The sequence below is a fragment of the Octodon degus genome, unplaced genomic scaffold (assembly GCF_000260255.1).
Source record: "Octodon degus isolate 3935 unplaced genomic scaffold, OctDeg1.0 scaffold00080, whole genome shotgun sequence".
Lineage (NCBI taxonomy): Eukaryota > Metazoa > Chordata > Mammalia > Rodentia > Octodontidae > Octodon > Octodon degus.
In genome coordinates this window covers 5187948-5198463 of record NW_004524656.1, presented here as the reverse complement: position 1 = coordinate 5198463, position 10516 = coordinate 5187948, and positions in this window count along the sequence as shown.

The window sequence follows — 10516 nt, the reverse complement described above, 5'->3', positions numbered from 1 at the left end:
GGGCACTGAAGTCCTCATGCAGGGGTAAAAAGATCATTATCAAATCATTATCATTCTGGATGGTATCGATAAAAACCACCACACAGAGCTCAAGAACAGCCTGCTCTGGGGTACAGTATAATCGCTCACACTTATGTGGCACCTCGCAGCAGGAAAACCAGAGTCACACACATTTTTTCTCACTTGATTCCCATAAGGGAAGAATGCAGGTAAAGCCAAAAAATTTTTCCCTTGTTTGCTTTACAAGCCAGGAATTTTAAGTTCAGAGACATAAAGGTCATCTCAGGGCATGGAACCAGATACTGAGGGAAATCTGAACTAGAGCCCCGTCTCACGTGTCCCTTCCCACTGTCCTATCCTGGAGGAGCTGGGAACTCTGTCGCATCCTAGAAAGCTGGATATCCCATAACTCAGAGGTCAGGTGAGGCTTCCAGCTGTGTGGCCCTACCAACCTGGACAAAGGTGGCCAAACAGGACCAGGGATATAGCTCAACGGTACGGCACCTGCCTGGCAAGCCCAAGGTCCTGAGCTTGACTGGGGGCGGGGGAGGGTGGACAATCAGCATGTACTTCCTGCAGCTGCTAGGACTGAGTCAAAGGGTTTAGCATAGCTCCTAGCACTGAGCGCTCAAGAAACATTAGCAATTGTTATTACATGCCTGAGCTTCCAGGCGGCAAGGGAGTGCCACCCTCTAGCTTGCCTGCCATTCCAGAGGCCAGGAAATGGGCGGAGTGACCTCCAGCTGCGGCCTCAGCCAGCCACTCCCCCTTTCCCCCAGAGGCCTCTCCCTACACAGCGGGGGAGCCTCTAGCCACAGACCCTGGCCTCAGCAGGACTTCAACCTGTTTTTGGAGGACACCCCCAGGTGATGGTTATTCTGAGCTGAAGCTGGAAAGGAACAGTCTGATGAGCTCTCCCTGACCTGGGGCCTGGAGCACACCTGGGATGGAAAACTTGCTCCTTCCCAAAGCAGCGAGTTGGCCGGAGGCTTGCAACCTTGAGGAGGATGTGCTGACCCCCAAGCCTGCTCCAGTGTCTGTAAAGCGGGGTCCCTGACAGTTAATCTTAGCAGGGACTGGGTGTGGTCATGCAACACAGTGTCCCCTCCTTCCTTCTCTTCCAGGGCTAGAACAAGTCTTAGGACACCAGGCTTTTCTCCTTCTGTGAACTTCCCTAGTGGGACCTTCTCATCAGGCAAGGCTGATGGGACAGGCCGGTGGGGACAGGCACATCCGAAGGTCTCTCCTACCTCCCTGGATTGGATGGTCCCACCACATGTGTGCCCCTCAGTGCCTGCGCGGAGGCCGCTGCCACGCTCTTTGGTCGTCGTCCAGAGCCACCTCACACCCTGCCGCATGCAGCTGGCATCAGCCCCCCTGGACTTCCCCTCAGCCCTGCCCTGCCCTTACGGTGGCAACCAAGTCAAGTGATGCATTCCCAGGCTTGAGGCTCCACCACTAAGTGGTGTAATTTAGCCTGGGTTCTGTGTTTTGATTTTACCCAGCTGAGTCTGTGTGCATTTAGATTAATCCTGTTAGCTGGCGGAAGCAGGGTTACCTGCTGTTTATCAAGAGTGCTTGTGTGATTTCTGTTTGATATGCAGCCACCTTCCCCACACAGAGGAGCCTCCAGTCTCTCATCTTGTGACAGCCACCAGGAGACACCCAAGGGTCCCCCAGTAGATCGCTGAGTCCCCTCCACTCAGCCTTGCAGATGGTGGACCAGGCCCCATTCTACAGAGCCAAGCCCCTGCTGTGCGGCCTCTGACCTCCTCAGCACCTGCCTGGGCCCTGCTTGGTCTAAGTCCAAAGGCTCCAGGAGAGCGAGAGGCTGCTGGAAAGCCGCAGCAGGTTCCCATGAGGGTTCTAGATCTGAGAGGAAGAAGATTATGGCCCTGACCTGTCGCTGTTAGCTGTGGGACACTGGAAGAGTTCTCTGACCCCATGTTCTCTCAGCTGGAAGATGGGGCCCATGACACCTGTCCTGCTTACCCCACAGTGCACCCACCAGCAGCACTCTTGGACATGTGCAGGGGCCCAGTCCTGCTGTCATCAGGTGCCAGCCCTGAGCATGGCACGGGGGGCACATATGTGAAGCAGGGTCCTGCCCCTCTTGGCACTGTCCTTTGGAGAGTCCCCAGCATGCATGGCCTCTCCTCTGTCTTATAGAGTGGAGCTCATCCTCAGTCCTCCTCTGCCCACAGTGTGATCGCAGGCCAAGGCCAACAGGGGTCCGTTCCCACTCCCTGTGTTCTCTCCACACAGCTTGCTTCCATGCTGGGCAGCCAGTGAGGGAGGAACAGACATCTTAGACAGCTGACTGGCTGACAGTGAGGCTGGGGCCGTCTCAGAAAGCCAATGACCACCCAGATGAGGCCCTGCTCCCCCAAGACTGCCCCTGTCACACATGGGAGACAGCGCACTGGTCATTTCTGTCCAACTTGTAGGTGCACACTGGTGGTCTGATCACCTCTGGGCAGAGGCTCAAGTGGGACAGAGTGAGAGAAAATGCCCTCAGGAGGGGACCCCGGGAGAAAGCCTCCCAGCCCTACCACAGAGGAGCCCTCCCTCTTCCGCTGGAGACCACGGGCACTGCGAGCGCCCACTGGCTCAGCCTCCTGCTCCAGCACCTTAGGGTGTACCCAGCAGTTCCTGGCACCCCAGAGGCATTGCCTAGGGCACACTCGTTCTTCCCCACCAGGGAAGGACCCCTGAAGGTGAGTGCCTGCGCAGCCTGCACTCGCTAGCATACTGCAGCATCCCACCCTTGCTCGCCTCACACCTCAAGTCTTTCTGTGGCTTTATTTCCCTTCTGAGCAGCTTCACTGGTATGAAATTCATGCCCCACAGAACTCCCCCATTTCCTGGGTAGTTCCATGAGTCTTAGTAGTTTCACAAATATATACAGTTAGCGCAGCCAATTTTAGAGCATTTGCATCATCTCAAAAGGAAGCCCCGACCTTAGCTGCCATCTTCTACTCCCCGACCCACAACTCCAGGCAAACGCCATCATTCTTTGCCTCCTAATATTTGTTCATCCCAGGCTTTCACACAAACAGAAGCGTGGACACTGTGGATTTCTGTGACTGACATACTTCACACATAATGTTCCCCAGATGCATCCACGCTCCCCAAGTTCTTCATTCCTTTCCACGGCCGGCCGACTCCTGTGGTGCAGATCAATCACAGTTTGTTTATTCAGTCATCAACCAATGGGAACTTGGGTTGCTCCCACTTTCCAGCTATTATTGATCATGCACCAATGAATATTTCTGTACAAGTGTTTGTGCAGAAGTATGTTCTCAATTCTTTTGAATATATACCTACAGGTGGAATTTCTGGGCCCTAGGGTAATTCTATCTTTGACCAGTTGAGGCACTGCCGCCGGTTTCCTGAAATGTCTGCCCTGTGTTACATTCCACATACCAACTCTGAGAGTCCTAATTGCTCTTCGTCCTCACCAACACTCATTATTGTGTGTCTTTTGGAATGTCACCCTCCTGCTAGGTGTGAAATGGTATTTCATTGTGGTTTTGCTTTTTATTTCTCTGACCGCTAATGATGTGAAATATCACTTTTGTTTGTTTTATGGCCATTTGTTTATCTCCCTCAGAGAAACAGATGTTTAGATCTTTTGCCCATTTTATAATTGGGTTACTTGTCTTTTTACCACCAAGCTGTACATGTTCTTTGTAGATTCTACGTACAATTCCCCAGCTTGGATTCAAATGCATACCTGAGCCCAACCCTGCGGTCTGAGGTGACAACTTGGGTTGAAACCCTTCTTCAGACACTTAGTGGTAGAGAATTTGTTACATAGCTCATCCATGGAAGAGAGCTAATCACATTGGAATAGCAGCTGCAAGACTCTTTTCCTGGTGGTAGGTACGGGGATGGGGGGTTCTGTAATCTTCCGCTGAGGTAGGTAAGGAACCATAATTACTTCTGCCTTGCAGGTAAGGAAACTGAGGTACAGACAGCTTGCTCAGGATGGTGGAGTAGTAAGTGGAAGAGCTGGGACTTGAACCTGCATCTCTGGAACTTCAGAGCCATATAATGTTGGCTTCCTAAACAGTCAGTGTGTGTCCAATGAGGGATGGACAAATGCCCTCAATGGGGGGAATGGTACTAGCTCGCAAAGCAGGCCACTCTACTGTTGGATTCTAGTTTACTGTTTTAAAGACAAGATTTCGCTGTAACATTCAGGCTGAACTTGAAGTCACATTGTAGCCCAAGCTGACCTGGAATTTGCAGTGATCCTCCTGCCTCAGCCTCCCAAGTGCTGGGATTAGAGATGTGCACCACCATGCCCAGCCTTGTACTGTGCATTCCTCCAGTTACTACAAAATTCTTTGTCACTGAATAGAAAATGCCCATTCCTCAGCCATCAGAACTCCTACTCCCTAACCTACTCTGCTTTCAGGAGGACTCCTGATGCCCAGGGACCTGGGTCGCAAAGTGCCTCCCTCTCTTGCTAACTTACAGTGCAAAAGCTGTCAGCTCCTCTGGGCCAGTGGTTGAGTCTGGGGCTACCCACTCCTACGCGAGCCTATCCAGGCTGTCCTGCAGAATGTAGAGGAGCCCTATGCCCCTCCACAGGGACCAGGGCCTGAGGCACCAATCCCTCTCCTGCAGACACTGCCTTCACAGCCCCGCCCCAGCCGCTCTGCCACTCTCTCAGGATGCATTGGAAACAGGACTCAGACAGGAGTTGGATTAGCTAGTGGCTGGCTCCAGGGGCGGAGGTGGGGTGCTCCCTCTAGCAATCATAGCAATCCTACGCTTGGTTAGCTCTGTGAGTGACAGTGCTTCGGAGCTGACCTGCTATGGCCTGGAGGATCACCTGACCAGAGGCCCTGAGACCCCAATCCCAGGCTGTGAGGGCTGACTAGCCTCGGGAGGCCTCGGGCAGGGGGAGCACAACACCTGAGCCCAAGGCGAACTCTGCACACAGCAGCAGCTTCGCCTGTCTGTAGGAGGTATCCTTCTGGGCGAGGCCTCTCCCACCCGCCCTTGGGAGCCCAGGCTGCCAGGGGGCAGCGCTGGCAGTGCCTCACCACCCTCCAGGAGGAGACCACAGGAACAGAGGGCCAGGCTGCCAGCAGCGTCCAGCAAGCAACAGGTCCATCAGTTCAAGAAATACCTAGGGGGCTGGTGAGATGGCTCAGTGGTCTAAAGCACCTACTTAGAACAAGCTTAGCAAAGCCCAGGGACCACGGTTCAATCCCCAGCACCACATGCCAGCCAGCCCCGCCCCCTGGTGGGCTGAGCTGGCCACACACACACACACAGAAATAAATAAATAAAATTTTAAAAAAAAAGAAAGAAAGAAAGAAAGAAAGACCTAGAAGTGAGGGTCAGCTGAGAGTCCAGTGGGGCCAGGGGGACCCAAGCTTGAGTCCTGCCCCTGCAAGGCACTCTGCCACTGGCTTTAACTGGCACTTCTGTAAGTTGGGTCAGTGGTCCTCACCTGGCTCACCAGATGTTTTAAGGGGTCAGCGAGTTATCTAAGCCAATAGCTGAAGATTACTCACAGCATGATTCAACACATGGAAGCAGCAACGTTACAGAAATGGAGAACAGGTTGTGGGGTAGGGGGCAGGACCGTGGGAAGAAGGAGCAGGAGAAGGTACTGTAAAGCCCAAGGCAAGATCCTGGAGGGCGAAACTGCCTTAGACTCTGACCCCATCAAGGCCACCACCCAGGACTTGAGGCGGCGCTGTACTTCTGCAATCAGACATTAATGTCCCGGGAAGCTGTAGCGGGGGTGCTGGCTCTGCGTCGTTGCTTACAACACTGGGTGCATCTGTGTACAATGCAACCTAAACTGTCTAATTTTTTAGAAGAGAGTTATTTAAACAATGTGGGGTGGAGAGTCACCTTCTTAACATTACCTGTTCTCGCCCCTCGCGTCCTGGGGCTCCTCGGGGAACCATGTTTCCTAAGTCATCATCGCATCAAACCATCCTGGCAAATGCAGGGAGGGGCCAGCTGGAAAGAGTCTGAAAACACAGCCACATCTCTTACTCCTGCGTCTGTCACGGGCATGTGGTACACGAGGGACGGAGGGAGTGGATGAGTGAGTGAAAGAACGGGTGAAGGCAATTGCAGGAAGTGCCCTATTGATCTCCACGGAAATGAAGGGGGCTTAAAGCAAGAGATGCGTGGACAGAGGCAGGAACAGGCATCCAGCCTGGCGGGGCCTTGGCCCTCCATGTGGCACTGGAAGTGGGGGTGGCCGGCTGCATGCCTTCGAGGAGAGCAGAGTGAAGCACTTTAATTAGTGCAAGAGTAAATTACATTGGCCAAAGAGAGCCCCAGCTTCTCCCAGTGGCTCCGGAAAATGGAAGCCTAGCATTTTCAATTTAAGGTTTAGTTAGATAATGCCTATTGGTGCCAGTAGATTACAGAGTGGATATTAAATCCTGCAGGATTTGGAATCCGAGCATACAAGTGGAATCTCTAAGTAGGGGGAAGCAGCCGGAAGGAGCTGAATTGCTCTGCTCAGCTAATGAGAGAGTCTCCCTGTGAAGGAGCTGCGGGCACAAAAGCGGGTCCTGTGGTGCCCGTACCCCAACTGCTCCAGATGGGCTGGTGATAGCTGAAATTCTCAGGGCTCTCACAGCTCTCCCTACAGCTCCTTGAGCAGCCTTCTCATGTGATGAGCAGGAGTACTAAGGCCCAGTGCATGGGTCACAGCAGGAATTCACACTTCAATGCCGCCCAGCCACCCTACCCCTTCTCTCCTTTCTCCATCCAACCACTTCAAAACACCCTAACACCTGTCCTCCAGGAAGCCCTCCTGGACTACCCATCAGATTTCTCTGTGAGCCCAGCAGACCCAAACTTCCCTTGGCATTGCATAATTCCCTTGACAGGTATCAAAATCAAGCTCTTACTTTTCTTTCGTGCCTCTCACTCATTATAAGATGTGACCACGACTTATTCTCCAAAACCCTTGCTCCCAGGCACAAAGGGCTCCAGATAATCCTGTAACATACAAGTGAGATTATACTAAATTTGTATTTATTTTTCAACAGCGAATGCATTTTTGTACTGGTATACTCTTTTTTTTTTTTTTTTTTTTTTCAGGACCAGGGATTGAACTCAGGCCCTTGAGATTGCCAGGGAAGCACTTATTCTACTGAGCCATCTCCCTGGCCTTGCATTTTTGAATATGTAATAGATGTACAACATTTGAGACTCAAGAGGTCCAACAGGAGTGACAGGGCAGTCCCCCTCCTGCTCTGCCTGGCAGCATCCTTCTCCTCCCTGGGGACAGCCAGTGTCCTGTGGCTCCACCCAGGAAGCTTCATCCTCATCCAAGCAAATGGACCTGTGCGTTTCCCCTTTCTCAGCAGGTTACGATGCACCTCCCCACCCCACCCCGTGGCCTTGATTCCTTATTGGTACCCAGAGGCTAGCCCCATACTCCCCAGAGGGCTAAACAACAACAGCGGATCTCAGGAGTGCTGGGAAGCTGTGCCAATCCCAAGTGACCCTGTGTCTCCAAATGGAGGTGCAGCCACCCCTCGGTCCCCATGGGCATTGATCCTCAGACTCCCGAGTACCCAAATCTGTGGCCCCTTGAGTCCCTTTATGACAAGCACAGTATTGCATCCATCCTGCAATCCTCGAAGATGCTCTAAATCCTCCCCAGATGACTTGCAGCACCCGTGACAATGTGAACACTGTGTAAAAAGTTGTTGTGTGTGTTGTTCAGGGAATGACAAGAAAAAAAAGCGTGCATGTTCAGAACAGGGGCAATTTCAGAAAAAAAAATTGTTCTGCATTTTGTTGAATGCATGGATGCAAAACCTGCAGACACAGAGGGTTGACCGTTCTGTGCTGACTGGCACCTTAGATGGCCTCTGTAGCATCCGAGGACCAGCAGGCTTGTGGGAGCCAAAACAAGCGGCCCCAGGAGCTGGGACTTGAAGCCTTTGGCTGGGACACAAGGACCAGTAGGGAGCATCGGCCTGCCCCAGGCACCAGATGACGTCTCCAGCAGGCCCAGCATGAGGGCTCGGCTCCTCAGCAGAGGATAAAGAAGCTTATTACTTTAAGCAGGATGAAGTGTGTAAATTAATTACCCCAGCCACCCGTGCATGTAGTGGCCAGCCCTGCACACTTGGAGAACACGTGCCCCTGTCCCTCCTGCAGTTGGTTCCCCCGCTGGCACAGCCCTGAGGGCATGTGGCCGCATGCCCAAGGGAAGGCAAGGCTCTGGCCCAGCCTGTCCCCCACAGACACAGCCAGGTAGCCTGGAGGAGAAAGCGGGCTGGATTTCTCCACTGGCACTGCCACTAGTGAAAGTAGGGGTCAGAAAAGAGCAGGAAGAGAAAAGGTCAACACTTTGTTCTGTTCTCCATGAGTTCCCTGAGCAACTGTTCACGGAGTGGTTACAATGTTTCGGGCGCTGTGGTGACCCTTTACTTCCTATCATTTATTCAGTCCTCCCCACAACTCTGGTGGGCACCATTATTAGCTCCATTTTGCAGACAGGAACACTGAGGGGCAGGGAGAGTAAGTACCCTCTTCTGCTGACTCAGGTGCTCCCAGGCACAATCAAGATTCAGCTCAGAACAGCTTGCTGCTCCCACGTGGGCACAGGAGGGCTGAACTGTGACAGGGTCGCTAATGCACATCCAGCCCACAGCAGAAATTCTTCTGTCTCAGGCCCTTAGCTGCTGAGCTGCGCCCTGCTCCCTGCGTTGGAACCCTGCAGCAGCTAGGTCCTGCTCCCCCAGCCGCTCCTCTGCCCCAGCCTCTATCCAAGGCCATTCCCAAACCACTGTGGCCTGCTCTGCTCACTGCCCATGTCCACCCGGCCCTCCCCTGCCACCGTAGGTCCTGCAGACAGCATCTTCAGGACCTACCTGGTTCTCCACTCTCAGTGCTGACCTGGTCCCTGGCCCTTCCCCAGCTTACACAGGCTGTGTGACGCGGGCTCCGGCCTTGCTGCTTGCCACCTGTGGGAACTCACATACGGGAACTGACATACGGGAACTCATCACACAGGGAATTCATCTCCTGGTCAAGGCCGACTGGTCCTCCCAGACCTGCCCATCACAGGTCTCACCCCTGCTGTCTCATCCCCAGAGAGCTGACCTCCCGCAGCCCTTTACCGCGCCCAATGCCTGCGCACCTAGACCAGCCCGCCAGCCGGTCCTTGGTGCCGTCCTCACCACCATGGCTAGCTGCCAGTTCCCCGCAGCTTCCTACTAGCCATGCCTAAATCTTGCCACGACTCAGATGCAGCTGCTCGGCGTCCACAAGAGATTAGTCTTCTACCCCCCACCCCACCAACACCAAGCTCCGCGGGTGCTCAAGTCTCTTGTATGTAGTGGTGTGGAACACACACAGAACCTATCTACGCACATCCTCCTGTGTACATTAAATCATCTCTCAGTCATGGATATCTAATACAATGTAAATGGCATGTAAATTGTTGTTACACTGTATTGTTTAGGGAATAATGCCAAGCAAAAGTCTACCTGTTTGGTACAGATGCAATTTTTTTCTCACTTTTTCAATCATGGTTGGTTGAATCCACAGAAGTGGAGCCTCAGACACAGAGATCCACGGTCTCTTCTCCCGCACCCCTCCTGTGCTACCTCTTTATAGGACCCCTGAACTTCCCTCTCATCTGGGCCTGTGCAGTGGGCCCCACTTTGGTCCAGGGCACCTGTTCCAGCCCAGAGCCCTAATTCATCAGCTACATAACACTTCCTCCTCCAAAGAAGATGGAGCCCGGCTCCACGAGGCTCTTCCAGGCTGCCCTTCCCACTGCTAGATCAATTTCTGCACAAAGGTGCACAAAGGTGCCCATCTGCAGCCCATGAACTCAGCCCCACCGAGGACGGGACCAGCCTGAGAGAAATGCTGGATTGGGTGCTGCGGCCCAGCCACAGGCCGGCAAGGAAGCCAGTCGTGTCCATCTGAGATTATCTGACCAAAGGCCGTGAGCCAGAACCTGAACCTTCGTCCATCCCTGGCTCCCTGTCCACTACCATCCCTCGGGAACGGGGTTCTGGCTCACCCCCTCACTACCCCAACCTCTTGAAATATAGGTCTGGGGGCCCGAGCCCCCCCTTGCCTCCTCCCCACCTCCCCGCCTTGGCATGGTGAGGAATTAGGAACCAGAAGCTGACACATCTACCAGGCAATTAGCGTTTATCTCCCTTGTTTATGTGGCTGAACAACAGATCATTTTGAAACATAATAGTCAATACTCAGAAAGATAAAACTGCCTCGGACACTCTTGGGAGATGATTTGAAGTCTGATGGGACAAGGACAGAGCTTTAGCAATGAAGCTGGCACAGCCGCCCAGCCCCTCCTCTGGCCGGGCCCCTGCAGACAGCCCAGGGACGGTGCCTACGCAGAAGGGCCCTGTGCAACCCGCGGCCTCCATGCCCACTTTCCTGGGCAGAGACGGATGGCATGAGTAGCAAGTCCTCACTCTCGCTCAGGCTGTGGATCTGCGGTCCCACGGTCCATGCTAGGCCAGAGTCG